We start from the raw sequence: 20,982 nt of genomic DNA, 5'->3' as shown, positions 1-20,982 counted from the left end.
GCAAGGGTGGTGTAATTACACTCTAATTTCACTCTTTTTCTAGAGTTTCAGCAGCCACTAGATGTAAGTGCCAAGGGGACCACACCATCTGCTCGTGTGATCAGATCCCTACAGGGTTTGTCACCTGCAATTCTCAACTGTGGGCTCCAGGGCATGCGTGCTCCGCTGGGGGCTGGGGCAGGGCCAGGTCTGCTGTGCTAGATGCCCTGTGGGACGGTGCATCTTCTGGGAGGTGCTGTGTTCACCGTGGAGGGTGCGGGCGCTGCCCCCAGGCAGCATCCTTGGTTAGCAACCAGAGCCCTGCCGGCCAGCTCTGCCCACTTCACCAGCCTCATGCCCTCAGTGAAGGCTTGGAGGATTCCCCTCAGCCTTCCCGGGATGCTCCATGGAACAAAGTCAGGGGAGGGTCCTTCCCCACCATCTCCCCACCAATGCTTTCCTAGGTGATTTTTCTTTTAGGTGGCATTTCCCTAGAAGTCTTCTTTATGTCAAGACTTGAAATGCTGCTTATTGAAGCCATCCTACAAAGATGATCTCCTGTTTCCAGGAGTCAGAGGGCCAAAGCCGGAGGCCCAGAAGAGAAGGCCGTGCACATAGCAGCAGCACAAATCCGTGGGCCCCCGTGACCCCGGCTCTGTCCCAGGGTTTGTGAGTCTTTCTGCTGCTGGAGCAGCTGCTTACCAACCTCTGTCTGCAGGAGCATCATTTGGGACTTCATTAGTCTGTTGCTGCCAAGTATCCTCCCTAGATTTGGGCTGCTTGGGGCCTAGCCACCTGCGCCCCACCCCCCACCAAGGGGACTCTGATGCCGACCTCTTGAGGACCCATTGGCTAGAGAGAATGAACCAGAATCTAGAGGGTCAGTACTGAAACTGGTCCACTGACCAGCAGCACTGCCTCACCTGGAGTGTGTTAAAAAGTGCAATCTCAGACCGCCTAGGTCTACTGAATCGGGATCTTCATCTAAACAGCAACCTTGGGCAATACTATGCACCAAAAGAATTTAAGACACACCAACCCAACCATGGGGGAGGCAGAATTGAGATCAAGGCAAAGGAGCCCTATAAGTTTCAAAAAGAAACCCAAGTCACCCTGGGGAATGTTGGAGGTATGTGGAGGCACAAAGCGTTTGCTCCCAGGTTGTGAACTCTCAGTCTAGGAGACAGGCAAAGGGTGCCTGTGTCGCATGACCCACGTGAATGAGCCGGCAGTGGTGTTCCCTCCAAAGTGCTGGATACTCACTGTCAAGCGCACACACGCAGCCCAAAGCCTGTGGCTTTGAAATGGGTGACATTCTCAAGTGGCATGCAAAGGAAAATGCAGGCTGATTTCGCTTTTCATTCCAAACTCACTTGCTTCTTTGGGATAGAATACAGACATCCGATGTCGACTCTTACATCATAAGGTCTACGCTTGTTTGGCTGAGACCCATCCCTAGCCCCGTGATCCATCTTGGGGCCCATTCGAGTATGAGACTCCAATGTCTGTGACCCCATCTCCCCCCGCCCCCACCGCCAGCCTCTGCCTCTGCGTCCTCCATGAATGCAGGCTATGTGTGCCTACTCCCTGGCGAAACTGAACCTCTGCACCAGATGTTCACTTACCCAGGGCTTTTGGTGAGTTTATTTTTTTAAGATTGGGGATAATTCAGACAGCTTATTTTTCTCACTGGCCCTTTTCCATCCATCTCTTCCTAGCCATCCCCATTCCACCACCAAACAATACAAGTACTGTTGGATCAATTTGGGAACCGCCTTCTGTGGCTTCATTCTACCTGTGAGATTTCATTCTGTGGACACCTGCTTCCAAATAAATACCTGCGCTTCCCTAGGAGAACTTTTGATAAACAATGTCTCCTCCACCTGTGCAATGGGATGCCCAGTTCTTGTTAAGGCTGAAGGTGAGATAAGATGACCTGAAATCGATCCTCACTCATTTCTCAGACTAAAACGAAGATTCACCAACCAAGTCTCATTCCTCCTTGCCACCTCCTTAAAAACCAGTTTCCTGAGAGGGAATCAATGCTGGAAGGAGAAAAAGTAAGAGTTCAGGATTCAATGGAACCCCAGCTGAGGCTGTTCTGTGACCCTGAGGATAGATCTCAAGGTAGCCAAATGGACCTCTGGCCATAGGGCCTTCCTGGATTCTGGATATTGTAACCTGGGGCCATTTATGTGTCACTCACAGTAACATCCAAAACGCCCGAGACCGGGACCTTCCTGTTGAGGAGGCAGGTCGAGGTATGCTGCTCACCCTCCTTCACCTATGCCCTGGAAGAGTAAAACCACATGGTGCCTGGAAAGGGATGCCACCCTCCCCCACCACAGCCTTCCTGGTGCAGGCCTGCTGCCAAGGGTGATCAAGAGTGTGGAAGGCAAGGCTAGGGGACCAGGAATTCTCAGGCTGGGTTTTCCTTTCTCTTTAAAATAATATGGTGTGTTCTTTCTCTGCAGGGAGACTCTGGGAGCAATTTTTTGCAAATGAATTCAAGGACAGTAGCTTGAAGCAGTTAGGCCTTCTACTTAGGATGTCTTGCAAGAAAATAGGCCACCCACAGTCTGAGCCAATAATAACCCTCCATTTTCTTTCCTGAATAAGGACAGAGCCCCCAGGTGAGGCAATGCTATCATAACTTCCAGGAAGCATCTTTATTTCTTGAATATTTGCTTTTTCTTTTCCAGGAAGATTCTCTATGGGGAATTCTGAAATGCAGGAGACACACACAGAGAACAAAAAAGCAGGTGAAGAAAAGGAGATTCTGCATCTCAAGCAGCACTTTCTCTGCCTCCTTGTGGAGCAAAACAGATCCAGTCCTTCCCCCCAAATTTAAGCCCCATTGCATACCCCTGCCCCAAAGGATTAAAGGATGGTTCAGAGTATTGACAGCCCTGAGTGACCCCTACACTGTGCCAAGCAGTTGGGACCTTGAGTCAGATGAATCCAGATCACAGAAACATCTGACAATCAGTTTCTGGAACGTGGGGCGGGAGGAGGGTTCATCTTGTGTCCGCTGGAGTGAAAGTGTTAGTTGCTCAGTTGTGTCTGACTCTTTGCAACCCCATGGACTGTACCCACCAGGCTCCTCTGTCTGTGAATTCTCCAGGCAAGAATGCTGGAGCAGGTTGCCATTTCCTTCTCCAGGGGATCTTCTCGACCCAGGGATTGACCCGCAGTCTCCTGCGTTGGCAGGGGGCTTCTTTACCATCTGAGCCACCAGGGAGGCCTGTTGGGTTGAGATGCTCCCTTGGTCTTTTCCATCCCTCTCTATCCCACTCCCCTATCTGTAACTCTGCTTTGTTCATGCACAGGACGGAGAACTCTGACCACCCCGCTCCCATATTGTGAAGCTGAGGCCTGCAGGGGCCCAAGGAGAGGGCTCACTTTTTCCACATGCCCTGGCACATGAGGACCCAGAAGCCACAGGAAAGGTGCCTGAGGAAGCGGCAGGCTGGGCTGGGGCCCCCGTGGAACCGGATCGAAGGCTGGCGGCTGCATGACCAGAACCTACTCAAGGGAGATGTCAGGAGCATCTCTGAGTTAGCCTCCGGGTATGCCAGGGAGAGGCTAATCCCCAGCCCTCCTGGCTTAACTGCAGCCCAAGTGAGAAGGACATGAGTAATTTTCTCAATCTAACCCACTCAATCACTTACCACCAGATTGTTTACTCTTAGTGCAACAAATTATACTCAGCCCGCCTACTCAGGACACACTGACCTGGCTGGTGCAGAGAAGTTCTGCCCCCTGCCCCTGCACCCAAGGATGCGTGATGGCATGGGTGGCTGGAGGAAGAGGAGGAGAGGAGAGGTGGAAGGAGCTGGGTAATGAGGAGCAAGTTTTGCCTCCAGCAGGGCTCAGAGATATGTATCTGCAGAATTGGAACAAGCCACATGGGGATTAAAGAGCAGGATGAAGCATCAATTATAACCTCCCTTGGCGCTGCCTCATGACATGTGACACAGGTCTGGGATTGTCCTTTATGCTGGCCTCTGCAGGATACTAGTGCTCGCACTAGCGACGGGAGGCAGGGGGCCTGGAGAGGACCACAAACCCCAGGCATGGCACCAGTCAGCCCCTCCTCCTACATATAATGAGCAGGGTGGACTCAGTAGCTTCTGAAATCATTCTAGTTTTAAGATTCTGTGGTTCTGGATCTGAGCGATTTAATACGGATTGATGATTCACACTCAAATCCTAAAGGTAATTGTAGTGTAGGATGCCCCATTAAGTGGCAGGTAAGTAAAACAATTATTTACCCTCAAAGTTCAGCATTAAGCAACACTGCTAGTGGAAAATACTAATACCTTTATTGTCTCTGCAAAGCCAAATTGGATGGGAAAGAAAAGAAGAATGGCTGCTTCATCAGAGGGAGAGCAGCACGATGGGGTGAAGGCCTGCCTAGGAGGCCCTGCCCACACGTGTCTTGCCAGTGCCTGGCATGTGCTAAATACTCCATCAATGTTTGCTGAATTAAATTGACTTGAATGAAACACCCCTACATATTTTGTTAGTGCTTGTTAGAGATTGCTAGTTATCTCTTTAAATCATTCCCTTTTCTTACCTGTTTACAGAGTTCCCACTTTTTTGAGCACATGACTACTCAGATTAAAAACTGCTTTTCTTAGTCATCCTTAAAACAATACATATTTACCAAGATTTGCCCAATGAAATGTAAATGGCAGTATCCACCTGGCAGCCTCCAGGAACTTTCCAAAGAAGACAGTTAGGCATATCCTTTGTTTTCCTCCTTCCCACTAGCTAAATATGTGTGTGATGACTGGACCTGGGCAGCCGTGTTGGACCAGAAAGTGATTATGTGAAATGAGACCGCGTAAAGCGAGAGAAGAGTTCTGGGTGCATGAGGACCTACTCCCACAGTTTTATAGGAAAGAGAAATACTTTTCTATCTCGTTTAAGTCACTGATATTTTGTCTGTTACTCCAAAGTGTTGCACAATGTCTTTGATGCCTAGAAATCCTCAGTAGTGTTTACTGAATGAATAAATACTACAGCAATAATGTTCATTACAGAAAATTAATTAAAATGAGAAAACACAGGCAAACTATTTTCCTATAAGGACAAAAGAGAAACTCTGAGACTCGTTTGAGTCTTGCCTATCATTAATAATCAATAACTGGTATTAGTTGGAGTGAAATAGCTATTTTACTAAACACCAAAATATCTTACAGTGACTTCCCTAGTGTCTGTGAGCTCAACCATGAAAAAGAACATAATTTTTCCATGAAAATGCTTACTCTTGTCTTGAGCCCCTATTTTCTCTCAATAATGAAAATAAATTCTCATTTCCAGACAAGCTCTGTCTGTGATGATGGAGCCTTTTCAGTTAGGTTCAGACGTGTCTCCCCTGCTCAACCCTGGGGAAGAGTCAAGGTTCTGAGGACCCAGAGAAGTGCTGCAGGTGGGGACAAGAGGTGCTGGCCAAAGCCCATTTCTGCCCATGTGGCCTATAAGTGGGGTCCTCATTCTCACACCTAGCACCCCCCACAGCCTTGCCATGGTCCTGGATGCCACATCCTTGGCTCTCTAAATGTCTATCCCCACCACCACCACCAGAATCATGATTCTTCCCCAAGCCCCCTGCTCTCTAAATGACTATCCGCACCACACCAGAACCATGATCCTTCCACAGAACCAGTGATCTCTGAGTATCTATTCCCACTATAGAAGAACCATGATCCTTCCCCAGGTACCCGGCTCTCTCAGTGTCTATCCCTACCCCCATCAGAATGATGATTCTACCCCAGGTCCCTGCTCTGAACCCACCTGAACCATGATCCTTCCAGGTCCCCTGCTCTCTACGTATCTATCCCCACCTCCACCAGAACCATGATTCTTCCTAGGTACCCTGCTCTCTAAGTGTCTTTCCCCACTACCAGCAGAAGCATGATTCTTTCCCAGGTCCCCAGCTCTCTAATCGTCTATCCCCACCCCCACCAAAACCATGATCCTTCCCAGGTCCCCTGCTTTTTGAGTATCTATCTCCACCCTCACCAAAACCATGTTCCTTCCCCTAAGTCCCCGGCTCTTAGTATCTATTCCCACCCCCCATCAGAACCATGATTTTTTCCCCTGGTCCCCTGTTCTCTAAGTCTCTATCCCCATGCCTACCAGAACCATGATCCTTCCTCAGGTTCCCGGCTGTCTAAATGTCTATCCCCACCCCCCCACAAGAATTATGATCCTTCCCCAGGTCCCTGGCTATCTATATGTCTATCCCCACCCCCACCAGAACCATGATCCTTCCCAGGTGCCCTGCTCTCTGCGTATATATCCCCACCCCCACCACAACCATGATCCTTACCCAGGTCCCCTGGCTCTCTCGGCACCTCTTGGACCTCCTGGGGTCTCAGCACCTTTCCCTGATCCACCCTGAACTCCATAGCCTTGGCTACCCAAAGACCCTGATTAGAAGCTGTTCTGAGCCCTGGTTCAGAGAAGGCGATGGCATCCCACTCCAGTACTCTTGCCTGGAAAATCCCATGGATGAAAAAGCCTGGTAGGCTACAGTCCATGGGGTGCAAAGAGTCAGACACGACTGAGTGACCTCACTTTCACTTTTCATTTTCATGCATTGGAGAAGGAAATGGCAACCCACACCAGTGTTCTTGCCTGGAGAATCCCAGGGACGGCGGAGCCTGGTAGGCTGCCGTCTAGGGGTCACACAGAGTCGGACATGACTGAAGCGACTTAGCAGCAGCAGCAGCAGCAGCTGAGCCCTGGTTCATGCTTGTTCCTTCTTAGGGCACAGATCCCAGTGCTTGGTGGCCCCACCAACTTACATAGGTGTCATTATGACTCATTTGGCCTGTGTGTGCCTGACTCAGAATTCCTTTCTAGAGACTCACAGCTTCAGTGGCCTTTCCTGCTACTCTGTGTGCTCACTCACTCAGTCACGTTCGGGCTCTTCTCAACCCCTCAGATAAAAGCCCACCTGTCTCCTCTGTCCATGGGATTATCCCAGCAACAATACTGGAACTGATTGCCGTTTGCTCCTCCAGGGGATCTTCTCCACCAGCCATCACACCTGCATTTCCTGTATTGGCACGTGGATTCTTTACCATCAAGCCGCCTGGGAAGCCCCCGCTTGCTCCACTACCATCTAATTGGAATGACTCTCTGCCCTGTAGCCCAGAAAATAAGCCTTCCTCCTCTCATTCTGTGGTGGAGAGATTGGGCTAAAAGGTATTCTTTCAGTTGTCATTTCTAAATAAATGTCATCCACTCAGCTCTCCACTGTGATCCTTCTGGTCCCCTCACCCCACCCAAAGGCTAGACTCTTGTCATTTGAAATCCTTAGCTTTCAAGGCACTCCCTCTGCTAGGAGTTTTACAAGAATATTTTATTTAGAGTCAAGGCTAAGAGTTTGACTCCATTTTCTTTCTCTGGACTTGACCTCCAATGTTTAGAAAGGAAGGTCATGGGATAGAAAGGAATACCAAGAATAATAATGAACAGTTCCCTTGTGGCTCAGACGGTAAAGCATCTGCCTACACTGCGGGAGACCCGGGTTCGAGCCCTGGGTCGGGAAGATCCTCTGGAGAAGGAAATGGCACTCCACTCCAGTACTCTTGCTTGTAAAATCCCATGGACAGAGGAGCCTGGTAGGCTACAGTCCATGGGGTCGCAAAGAGTCGGACACGACTGAGCGACTTCACTTCACTAGTATTTCAAATGTTTTCTTGCTACTTATGATAAGATCTACTAAGGCTTGGAAGGTACTCAATGGTGAAGCAAAAGACCCCAAAGAATCACAGAGAAATCAAGTTCTCCCAGAGCTATGAATTCTGTGGATCTGCCCCACCCTGACCTCTAGTTTCTAAGCCTCTTTCAGTCAGTTTTTTATCACTTGCTGCTGAAAGCGTCCTAACTGACATCAAGGCATTCAGTTGTGGATTTGCCTTTGAGGCTTTGCTTACACCATGACAAAACATCCTCTTTAAGAGGACTCACAGGAGATAATTACCTCTGGCCTCAATTTTATGAATAATTGTGCTTTTGATCTACTGTCTCCTTTTTTCTTCTTGGATGCCACAAATCACTGTTGTAAGACTGTGCCAGAGACTTGTTTTAGTCAGATCTGGTAAGACACACAGACATGGAAACATCTGTCACAAAGGAAGAATTTTTGCACTCTCACAAGTCCCTGGAAATGAGATGCAGGGCCAGACAGGGAAGCCCCATGGTCAGCCAGGAGACTGAGGGAATGGGGGAAATTCAGCCAAGAGCCTTTATGATGATTTCCACAAGAAAGGTAAGGAGAGGTAGAGTAAGCAGATTTAATATTGGCTAATTCGATTTTGAATAGTTGAGTTTGAATAATCTCAGTGAGTTTGAGGACATAGGTGTCTGCTACCTGACTCTGGGTGATCAGGGCAGGGGGATCTTGGCCCAGAGTATGAGACCCCCTTAGCCAAGTAAGGTGTGGTAGTGGTTGGTTTGCATTTGAAAAGTGCCTGAAGGCCAGTTGTTTACTATCTCTGCTCAGTCATGTCCAACTCTTTGCAACTCCATGGACTGTAGCCTGCCAGGCTCCTCGGTTCATGGAATTTTTCAGGCAAGAATGTTGGAATGTGTTGCCATTTCCTCCTTCAGGGTATCTTCTTGACCCAGTAATCAAACACACATCTCTTGCATTGGCAGGTGGATTTTTTATCACTGTGCACCTGGGAAGCCCAGCCTATCTCTAATGGTTTACTGTCTCTGGTCCTGGGAGGGAAGTGGTCATCACAAGGTCATCAAGGCCCCAGGACATCAAAGCACCAGAATAAAAAGATGTATATTATCATATATGTCAAATATGATATGATATATCATATCATATATTATCATAATCATATATATGATTAATACATATATATACTGACTCATCCTTCTCTCTGTATAAAATGTTACTAAGTTCAGAATTAAATTTATGGCTCATTTATACCCACCTGTCTAATTAATCTTACTCCTATATTTATCTTAGACTTCCACCTTCCATGGTCCTGTTGCTTTGCTTATTTGTTTTTACCTTTTATAATTTTGTATAAACTATCATAAATCTTTTCTGGAACAAGAAAGTGTACGAACAAGGATTTCAGTCTCTTGTAAGGACTTTCATACAAATTACTATATGAATGCAAAGTGAAAGTCGCTCAGTCGTGTCCAACTCTGCAACCCAGGCCAGAATATTGGAGTGGTTAGCTGTTCCCTTCTTCAAGGGATCTTCCCAACCGAGGGATCAAAGCCAGGGATCTGTCACATTGCGGGCAGATTCTTAACCAGCTGAGCCACAAGGGAAGCCAAAGAATACTGGGGTGGGTAGCCTATCCCTTCTCCAGGAGATCTTCCCAATCCAGGAATGGAGCTAGAGTCTCCTGCATTCCAGGCAGATTCTTTACCAACTGAACTATCAGGGAAGCCCAATGAGAATGAAAACATACAGCAATTTTATAAGGAATCTGAACTCTACAGAACACTGCCCTGCAGCTGGATCATGAACATAACCTCCTAGTGTACAGGCCATGATATGTATTTTTTATACATTTTATAAAAATACTTTTGCCTGCGAATTTAGCAGAAAGCTTGGTGTAAGGAGGGTTTCCTTTCTTGAAGGGCTCTCTGAAGAAATGGGAATGGCAGTGTTCCTTTCCTCTGGATAAATTTCCCTATAATAAGCAAGTGGGATTTATCTGCTGCTGCTGCTGCTAAGTCGCTTCAGTCGTGTCCAACTCTGTGTGACCCTATAGATGGCAGCCCACCAGGCTCCCCCATCCCTGAGATTCTCCAAGCAAGAACACTGGAGTGGGTTGCCATTTCCTTCTCCAATGCATGAAAGTGAAAAGTGAAAGAGAAGTCGCTCAGTCGTATCCGACTCTTACCGACCCCATGGACTGCAGCCCACCAGGCTCCTCTGTCCACTGGATTTTCCAGGCAAGAGTACTGGAGTGGGGTGCCATTGCCCTCTCCGTTGAAGTCATCTAGTTACACTTAAATCTGCCTCAGAAATAAGAACATTATTTTCAACAGCAAACTCTTGTTTTCTTTTTTAATTTTTATTTTTACTTTATTTTACTTTACAATACTCTATTGGTTTTGCCATACATTGACATGAGTCCACCACGGGGGTACATGAGTTCCCAAACATGAACCCCCCTCCCACCTTCCACCCCATATCATCTCTCTGGATCATCCCCGTGCACCAGCCCCAAGCATCCTGTATCCTGCATCAAACATCGACTGGTGATTCGTTTCTTACATGATAGTATACATGTTTCAATGCCATTCTCCCAAATCATCCCACCCTCTCCCTCTCCCTCAGAGTCCAAAAGTCCACTCTACACATCTGTGTCTCTTTTGCTGTCTCACATACAGGGTTATCGTTACCATCTTTCTAAATTCCATATATATGTGTTAGTATACTGTATTGGTGTTTTTCTTTCTGGCTTACTTCACTCTGTATAATCGGCTCCAGTTTCATCCATCTCATCAGAACTGATTCAAATGTATTCTTTTTAACGGCTGAGTAATACTCCATTGTGTATATGTACCACAGCTTTCTTATCCATTCATCTGCTGATGGACATCTAGGTTGTTTCCATGTCCTGGCTATTATAAACAGTGCTGTGATGAACATTGGGGTACATGTGTCTCTTTCACTTCTGGTTTCCTCAGTGTGTATGCCCAGCAGTGGGATTGCTGGGTCATAAGGAAGTTCTATTTGCAATTTTTTAAGGAATCTCCACACTGTTCTCCATAGTGGCTGTACTAGTTTGCATTTCCACCAACAGTGTAAGAGGGTTCCCTTTTCTCCACACCCTCTCCAGCATTTATTGCTTGTAGACTTTCGGATCACAGCCATTCTGACTGGCGTGAAATGGTACCTCATTGTGGTTTTGATTTGCATTTCTCTAATCATGAGTGATGTTGAGCATCTTTTCATGTGTTTGTTAGCCATCCGTATGTCTTCTTTGGAGAAATGTCTATTTAGTTCTTTGGCCCATTTTTTGATTGGGTCGTTTATTTTTCTGGAATTGAGCTGCATAAGTTGCTTGTATATTTTTGAGATTAGTTGTTTGTCAGTTGCTTCATTTGCTATTATTTTCTCCATTCAGAAGGCTGTCTTTTCACCTTGCTTATATTTTCCTTTGTTGTGCAGAAGCTTTTAATTTTAATTAGATCCCATTTGTTTATTTTTGCTTTTATTTCCAGAATTCTGGGAGGTGGATCATAGAGGATCCTGCTGTGATTTATGTCAGAGAGTGTTTTGCCTATGTTCTCCTCTAGGAGTTTTATAGTTTCTGGTCTTACATTTAGATCTTTAAGCCATTTTGAGTTTATTTTTGTGTATGGTGTTAGAAAGTGATCTAGTTTCATCCTTTTACAAGTGGTTGACCAGTTTTCCCAGCACCACTTGTTAAAGAGATTGTCTTTACTCCATTGTATATTTTTGCCTCCTTTGTCAAAGATAAGGTGTCCACATGTGTGTGGATTTATCTCAACAGCAAACTCTTGTTTGGAGCACATGACTTGGAGGCCTTAAAAAGACTCAGTCATAATGACTGGCAGGTGTTGGAAGCTTTCTTGCCTGTTATCACCTGTGCATGAACAACAGGCTCTTAAGGGTGGTCTGACCTATCTCACACCTGAGAAAACAGGCTGGAGGCTTTAGCATCCTGCACTTAGGTCCAGGATCACAACCCAGGCATCTGTGCCTTTAACCACTAGGTAGCTGCCTGGGTACCAGGGACAGCCAGAACAATTTTAGGTGAAAGTGACAGAAACCCAAATGAAACTAACTGAAACCAAACAAAGATGGGAAGGAAGTAAATTCTCATTACTGATACCACACAGGGCCCTGTGGGGCTCCTGGGCACAAGGCCTTTGTATACCCCATTTCTTTAATTATAGGAAACAATGTTCATTCAGCCTCCATGACCTTCCCTGAGTTACAAGAGGCAGATTCAAACTGTTGTTAACCAGGGAAAGGAGGGGACGGGAGACCAAAGAGAAACAAATGATCTAGAACAGCTTTGCAGCACAGTCTTATTTCCCCATCAACAGGTACATACAACAAAATCTTTGAGCTGTTTTGCAGGTACCTGAAAGCCTCCAGGTGGGAGAAGTTAACTATCAGTGATGGTATGCTGGCCACAAGCATGTAGACCCCAGAGAAGTTGGACCTGAAGGTTGATGATTCTGACTCCTACTTGCCTTACCACCAACCCATCAGAAGAATGTCCACAAGCTGATCATGACTTCTTTGAACCGTTACTATGAAACTTGTCACTATCTTCCCCAGGTTGGGACACTTGGTTTGAGGGCTGAGCTCACTGTGTCCCCCTTTGCCTGGCAAAGCAAGAAAGCTCTCCTTTTCTATTTCCCCCAAATCTCTGTCTCCAAGATTTGATTTGAATTAGTAAACGGAGAAACTGATCTTTTGGCATCATTACTCAAGCAATGGGAAGGGGTACAGGTATAGCCTGGGTCTTCAGACCCAAACCCAGTGCCTCCAACCTGTCTGTCTCCCAACTCCTGCTCTGGGTGTGTGGGGCCCTAGCCTCATAGGACTCCCACCCAGATCTGGGATGCCCAGATCCCACAGAAGCAGCCCCATCTCTGCCCTCTGCAAACCAGCCTGAGTGAGGGCTCTCCCTGGACCATTTGATCACAGTTTCATCCAGGACTGAGTGCTATTTCTGGCTCATCCTGGGTCATGTGCCTGGTCCTGGTTTGTGGGGATGGGGGAGTACAACAATGTGATTGATAGTGCTGGGCAGCATTGAGAGCCAGTCCCCAGGAAGACAGAAGGGTGTGGACAGATGTCTACCACAAAGCTTCCAGACATCTCAGCATCCTGTGCCTGTGCAGCGGTGCCATCTCCCTGGAGGCCAGCACAGCAGTTCTCTTGCCCCAGGGAAGCCTCCATGCTGGGAATGTCAGCACTCAGATCCTCTCACTAAGGCTGAGCAGCAGGGATGTGGCAGGCATTCCGCTAGCAGCCCCCTGCCATGGTGAGAAAGCTTCCCTTATGATGTGATGCAGGCATGATACAGGCAGCTGCCACAGGTCGCTTAGAACCATGAGTTTTGACATTGAACCAGAAACACATTGAGAGTACAGCTTTCTAGCTCTCCATCAGAGCTGAGAGGCTGCCTGCACAGCTTCCTCTAGGGAGGGCAGCCTCCAGGGTCCAGGAGGGCTGATGGAAAGCAGGCACACAGTTACAGCACAAGCCTGGATTTGCAGTGCAGAGGTGGTTTCAGTTACATATGGCTGCTCCAGGGATCAGGCCATGCATCTCTGTATTTCCTTCCAAACACATGGATGCCAACAAATGGCCCTAGGTGATGGAGACTTGGTTTGAAAGTTATCAAAGTCCTCCAGGACCACAACAATATCTCCTTGCCCACCTGGTTACTCCTTGGAAGAAAAGTTATGACCAACCTAGATAGCATATTCAAAAGCAGAGACATTACTTTGCCAACTAAGGTCCATCTAGTCAAGGCTATGGTTTTTCCTGTGGTCATGTATGGATGTGAGAGTTGGACTGTGAACAAAGCTGAGCGCCGAAGAATTGATGCTTTTGGACTGTGGTGTTGGAGAAGACTCTTGAGAGTCCCTTGGACTGCAAGGAGAACCAACCAGTCCATTCTGAAGGAGATCAGCCCTGGGATTTCTTTGGAAGGAATGATGCTAAAGCTGAAACTGCAGTACTTTGGCCACCTCATGCGAAGAGTTGACTCATTGGAAAAGACTCATGCTGTGAGGGATTGAGGGCAGGAGGAGAAGGGGACGACAGAGGATGAGATGGCTGGATGGCATCACCGACTCGATGGATGTGAGTCTGAGTGAACTCCGGGAGTTGGTGATGGACAGGGAGGCCTGGCGTGCTGCAATTCACGGGGTCACAAAGAGTCGGACATGACTGAGGGACTGAACTGAACTGAACTGGCCTGCAATCCCAGGGCTAGATGCTCTTGTAAAGAAATAAAGCTTAGCGCAGTCTATTGCATGGAATACACATGGGCCAAGTGAGGCAGGTCTGTGAGCAGGCTTCCAGTGAGGCTAGTTCTGTCCCTTGGACTCTGATGCTGGTTTCACGTGGAAAGCGGGTGCCGCCCTGGGGTGGAGCCATGGTAAAGCTGACACTGAGGCTCTGGTCCCCGTGGATGTCCCACACGGCTCTAGAAAGAGGGACAGGTATGGCTTTTCAAAACCGTGAGATCAAATTCATTGATTCAATCCGTCAAGGCTAGGTTCAGAGGCAAAAAGTATTTCAAAATGAAAAAAAAAAATTATTTGCAAAAAAAGCGAGGGAATCATACATCCATAAAGCCGATAAAAAAATCCAACAATATCTAACCCCCATAAGTTCGTCATTTTACATCTGTCTGTTCATGGTGGGAAAAGATCAGCTCCTTACATCCTGATGTTGTGTACAGCCTCAGACATTAACCCAAAGCCAGGATGACGTGGCTCCTTCTGAGAGTCCTGGATTACAGGAAATGCTCAAGATTTTGTTCTTTGCAGAAACCAAAACTAGACAGAGTGGCTGTATTATTTTTCTTTTGTATGAAGTGCTTTTTCTCCCTACTTGCAGAAAATAAGCTACACAGTGATAACAGGGCTAAATCAAGTGCTGATTTCCTCATGATGAACCTTATTTACATTTTGATCCATTTCTCCTTATTACAGTATCATCCAAACCCTTCAAAGATGTAATCGAAATCAGTATCACCCCTAAGAGTGATCAGGAAGTTCCTAGCGTGGTGAGGAAAAGTGGGTTCAATAAACATGACAAGCGGCATTTCACACTGAAGAAGGTAGACAAAGTAGGGCCCAAGTTGCTTCGTTCTATGTCTTTCTGTTTTTTTCATATTTCCTGAACACACTCTGAAACACATGGATCTTTACATCTGTTGATCTTGATGAAGCAGAATATCCTGAAATGTCATTCTTCTCAGCACTTCCTCTCTATTCTGTGACTCTTTCATTGTTCAAGAGGCTGCTGTCTGATGCATCAAGAAAGGCTGAGTATCTTTGGCTTTGATTGCTAACTTTGGTTTTGTATTGGGTTTTTTTAGTATAATTTTAAATTTTTTAAATTTTTTAAATTAGTTTTTATTGGAGTATAGTTGATTTACAATGCTGTGTTAGTTTCTGCAGTACAGCAAAGTGAATCAGTTGTGCATACACATGTATCCACTCTTTTCCTGAATAGGTCATTATAGAGCATTGAGTGGAGTTCTCGGTGCTATCCCGTAGGTCCTTGTTAGTTATCTATTTTATATATAATAGTGTATATACATGAATCTGAATCCCCCAGTTTTATCCCTCACCTTCTTTCCCCTTTGGTAACCCCTTTGGTTTTTTCTGCATCTGTGACTCTATTTCTGTTTCATAAGTAGGTGCACCTGTACCATTGTTTTAGATTCCACATATAAGCGGTATCATATGATATGTCTTTCTCTGTCTGACCAACTTCAGTCAGTATGATAATCTCAAGGTCCATCCATGTTGCTGCAAATGGCATTATTCCATTCTTTTTATGGCTGAGTAATATTCCATTGTATATATGTACATCTTCTTTACCCATTTCTCTTCAATGGACATTTAGGTTGCTTCCATGTCTTGACTATTGTAAACAGTCCTGCAGTAAACATTAGTGTGGAAATAGTGACAGATTCTATTTTCTTGGGCTCCAAAATCACTGCTGACACTGACTGCAGCCATGAAATTAAAAGATGCTTGCTCCTTGAAAGGAAAGTATTGACAAACCTAGACAGTACATCAATAAGCAGAGACATCACTGTGCTGACAAAGGTCCATATAGTCAAAGCTATGGTTTTTCAGAAGTCATGTACAGATGTGACAGTTGGACCATAAAGAAGGCTGAGCACAGAAGAATTGATGCTTTCAAATTGTGGTGCTGGGAAAGACTCTTGAAAGCACCTTGGACTGCAAGAAGATTGAACCAGTCAATCTTAAAGGAGATCAGTCCTGACTATTCACCGGAAGGACTGATGCTGAAGCTGAAGCTCCAATACTTTGGACACCTGATGCAAAGAGCCGACTCATTGAAAAAGACCCTGATGCTGGGAGAGATTGAAGACAGAAGGAGAAGGGGGCGATGGAGGATGAAATGGTTGGATAGAATCACTGATGCAAAGGACATGAGTTTGAAAAAACTTGGGAGATGGTGAAGAAGAGGGATGCTGGCGTGCTGCAGTCCATGCAGTCACAGAGTCAGACATGACGTAGTAACTGAACAACAACAACAACAACAACACTGGGGTGCATGTATTGTGTCAAACTACAGTTTTCTCTGGATAAATACCCAGGAGTGGGATTGCTGGATGGTATAATAGCTCTGTGAGGTTAGGTTTTTAAGGAACCTCCATGCTGTTCTCCACAGTGGCTGTACCAATTTACACTTCGACAGAGTAGGAAGATTTCCTTTTCTCCACAGCCTCTCCAGCATTTATTATTTTTGTTTTATTTGTTTATGGTCTTTTTAGATGAGGTCAGTACTGAGACCCAGAGAAATTCTGGTTCTTGCCCAGAACTTTCTGCAGGTCAGGAGGCCTCTGTCCCTAGCTCTAAGTGGCCAGCATCATTCTCCCTGTCACCCCAGGACTATCTGCCATTTCCCTACCTCACCCAGAAGCAAGGGGGTCACAGAGCTGCCCAGCCCACCGGAACTCTCCACCCTGTTCATCCAGACTCCAAAGGAAGCAATTTTATCAGTGCTAGTGACAAAGGGCTTTTCTCACCAGCGTTAAATTTAAAACCAGACTAGCCTATATGTGTGATCCACACTGATAATGTGTAAATACCTACAAACCCACCACCACCTCTCAAAATGAAGAGCCGCAAAAAAAAAAAAAAAAAGACCACAACATATAAACTGTCTCAGAAGCTGGAGTGAAGAGTCCTTTCAGGGAGCTGGATGTGTTTTTCAACAGGCCCATCACAAAAGGTCAAGTCTGGCCCAGTGAGCATATGCCACACACATGCCACAAAAACAAACTTCAACTCACTAGTGAACAAAGAAAAGCAAATGAAGTCAACAACCAAGGCCTTTATTCCCCATCAAATTTCTAACGGAAAAAGTGATGCTACCAGTGTCGGGGGGTCCCCCAGCCCCCTTCTGTCCACACATCTCCCTTCCCCCCCTCCCATTTATTTATTCCTTTTTTTTTTTTTTTTTTGGCAGCTGGGAGTTGGAAACTAAGTATCTCATTTTCTTCTGGTTGCAGAAGTTGCTTACTTGGCTCCCCAGCCAAGGGGAATTTGTCCATGTCTAGGGAAAAGCCAGCTACACATTAGGCCACTGTGGAGGGCTGGGTGGTCAGCAGCTAATTCTGTTGGGATTAGTGCAACATCACTTCTCAGCAGAGACCTGGTCTAGAAAACAAGTCAGCTGGGGACAACATATCCTTTTAGCTGAAGTACAAGCTTTCTTCTCTCTTGATGCTTTCAAAGCTAAAACTGCCCCCAAAAGTGGGGAGAGGCATTGATAAGAAAATATGACATGGGCTCCAGGTGTGCCTGCCTCCTTCAGCCTGCAGTTTCCCCTCCAGGCACCACTTTAGCGTGAAGTCATGGGTGGGAACATTTGTCAGAACATTTGGGAGATCTGACAGTATGGGAAGACAGTTTCCATTTCAGGACTGCCAGCCACTAAGACCAGTGTGTCCCACTTTGGGGGAAAAAAAAAAAATCACACACATATACAACTAGGGCCTTAGTAAAGGAGTTCTTAAAATTTCAGTTTGCCAAAGCAAACATAATTTCATTCACTTATTGATTCACTATTGGGTTTCTACTAAGTGCTAACCACTAGGAATACACAGGGAAAAACAACAGACGCGGCCCCTTCCCAGAGCCAGCATCTAGCGGAGGAATCAGTAGGAAATACCATGGATGCTGCATGACTGAATCACCCTGCCGTACGCCTGACACTAACACAACGTCATAAATCAACTATACTTCAACATAAAATGAAAATTAAAACAGAAGGAAAGAAAATACATTAGATGTTTTTGGCCTAGGAAGGCTTCTGTGTAACAATGTCTCCTATTTTCTGTATTCTCAGACTTTAACATGTGATGAATACCTAGTTGCTGTTGTTCAGTCGCTCAGTCATGTCCATCTCTTTGCAACCCCATGGCCTGCAGCACGCCAGGCTTCCCTGTCCTTCACCATCTCCCAGAGCCTGCTCAAACTCGTGTCCCTTGAGTTGGTGGTGTTATCTAACCATCTCATGCTCTGCCAACCCTTCTCCTTTTGCCTTTCCTCTTTCCTAGCAAACACTGGAGGGGCTGCCAATCCCCAGGGAGAATTAACTTACCCCAGGAACAAACTTTTAAAACGCAAAGCAGCCAACCCAGAGCCCACCCTACTGGCCAGCTCCTATATGTGACTCCAATCAGGATCTCCATCCCCTGCTCCAACGGCTCCTGGACCACACGACTAGGGACCCCCACACCCAGCGTCCCCTGAATGATCCAAACCAGCACGCGTGGAGGCTGCTGACCCAGCCTTGCCCTCTCCTTCCCACACAGCCATAATTAAAGCCTGTGCCCACATCTCCCCTTGTTGCCCTACCTCCTGACCAAACGGTCTCCCCCTTGTGGCCTTGCAATGCTCGGCACCTCCTGTTTCTAGGGAACTTTGGTATAAAAATATTTCTTCCTCATGGCAGTTGTTTCCAGGTTTGAGTGTCTTTCCTAATAAAAGAAAGCAGATCAGGGTGGGGTGGGGGGCTTCTGCAGAGTGGAAGCTTAGCTGCTCCCTGAAGCAGATGGAGTTATTATATCAGAGGTGGGGGCAGGGGAGACATTGCAAGCATAGGCCTTAAGGTGGGATGAGACTGGCTTTCTGAGGGCCTGGAGGAGACCTTAGGGGCCAGAACCTGGGGAGCAGGGCAGGGGCCCCATTCACAGGATGCGCCCTCCATGAGCACTTTCTGTTCTGAGACCTGGGAGCCTGTGGGGCCCACGGCTCCTTCTCAGGGTCCTTGACATGAGGGGCTGTTCTACAAATGCAGACAGAATGTCCTCATAAGGTTTGAGGTACCCCAGTCTGAACAGGACGTGGCCTAAGCTCATGCCACAAACAACTGGAGAAAACATTCTGTGAACTGCCATAAGAAGGGTTTAAGAGGATATTTGATCAGTTAGCGTGGTGTTTAATAAACAAGGCAGAAAGAATATTTCAAATACTAAAGGCTAAAGCCCATTTTCCATGTGTTTTCTCATAAAATCCGTCCTCAGAGCCTTGCCTGGTGCATCTTCATTAGGATTTGACAACTGGGTCCCGTCTGAGGACTGAGCTGTGGTGTGATATCTCCAGTGGGAGCAACGGAACCCTCCTGAGAATCAGATCAGCTACTGGTGAGAAGAAGGCGCCATGCCTGCCTCCCTCCCCAAACCGCGCTTCCAAAGCAGTGAGGGAGCAGGCCCAGGAGTGCAGTGTGGGGCGATTGACCTAGCTGAGGCCCCAGGCACTGTCTGTGGCATTTTTTTTTTCCATTTTAGCTTTTTATAGATCTATAATACATATCCAGCAAAATGTCAGATGCTGAGTATGCAGCTCAATGAATTTTCACATTCTGAATTCACTTGTATATTCCACACCCTGATTAACAAACAGCATCACCAGCAATCCAGAATCCCCTCAGAGACTCACTTTGGTCACTATATGCTCTGCAAGCAATCACTATCCTAAGTGTTCTTATTGAGATAAAATCGATATGAGGTCAAATTAACCATTCAGTGTCACTTAACCCATTCAAAATGCTGTGCAACCATGCCCACCTCTGTTTAGTTCCAAAACACTGTCATCACCCCAAAATAAAGCCCCTCACCCAGGAAGCAGTTCCTCATCTGTAACCTACCTCACCTCAGCTCCTGGAAACCACCTCTCCGCTTTTTGTTCCTAGATTTACCTATTCTGGATATTTCATACAAAAGGAGTCATACAGCATATGACCTTTCATGTTTGGCTTCTTTCACTTAGTGTAAGGTTTTCAGGATTCATCCACTGTATAGCATGTATCAGGGCTTCATCCTTTGTATTGCTGAACTATATGAATGGGTTACATTTCTTTATGCATTCATCTATTGATGAGTTATTATCTCTTTCGGTCTATTATGAATAATGTTGCTCCAAACATTCATATACAAGTGTTTGTTTTAGTACCTGTTTTCAAATCTTTTGTGTATATATCAAGGAGTGGAATTTCTGAGCCATAAGGCAATCCTATGTTTAACTTTTTAAGGAACTGCAAAACTGTCTTCCAAAGTGACTGCACCATTTGACATTCCCACCAGCAATGCATGAGAATTCCAGCTTCTCCATATCCTTGCCAGTATTTTTTGTATTTTTTTGCATATCTGAGTGGGAATGAAGTGGCCTCTCATTGCAGGCTGATCCACGTTTCCAGAATGACATTGACCATCATGTGCTTATTACCCATTTGTTTATTTTTTCTTCTGTAGAAAAGCCTATTTAAATCCTTTGCCTATTTTTAATGAGGTTACTCATTTTTTACTGTTGAATTTTGGGAATCATTTCTCTTTTGTGGACACAAGTTTCCTATCAAATATATGATTTGCAAATATTTTCTCCCATTCTGTAGGTGGTCTTTTCACTTTCTTGATAGTATCCTATGAAAAACAAAGGTTTTTTATTTTGAAGCGCTGATTTCTCCTTCATATTTGAGTGAGATCCTTGCTGGGTACAGTAATCTGGGCTGTAGGTTATTTTATTTCATCACTTTAAGTATGTCTTGCCATTCCCTCCTGGCCTGAACAGTTTCTATTGAAAGATCAGCTGTTATCCTTATGGGAATCCCCTTGTGTGTTATTTGTTGTTTTTCCCTTGCTGCTTTTAATATTTGTTCTTTGTGTTTGATCTTTGTTAACTTGATTAATATGTGTCTTGAGGTATTTCACCTTGGGTTTATCCTGTTTGGGA

The 20,982-nt window shown here is 46.0% G+C and overlaps 1 long non-coding RNA gene across 1 annotated transcript; it reads left to right on the top strand.

Moving 5' to 3' along the window:
• Positions 1-212: 212 nt before the first annotated feature.
• On the top strand, positions 213-3,762 carry LOC120865473. The gene is made up of 3 exons (XR_005721418.1): positions 213-1,616; positions 1,698-2,612; positions 3,309-3,762. It is a non-coding gene; the product is annotated as an uncharacterized LOC120865473 (long non-coding RNA).
• Positions 3,763-20,982: the final 17,220 nt, after the last annotated feature.

Source organism: Oryx dammah, unplaced genomic scaffold, assembly GCF_014754425.2.
Source record: "Oryx dammah isolate SB20612 unplaced genomic scaffold, SCBI_Odam_1.1 HiC_scaffold_6, whole genome shotgun sequence".
Lineage (NCBI taxonomy): Eukaryota > Metazoa > Chordata > Mammalia > Artiodactyla > Bovidae > Oryx > Oryx dammah.
This window is presented reverse-complemented; position numbering and strand designations above follow the sequence as displayed.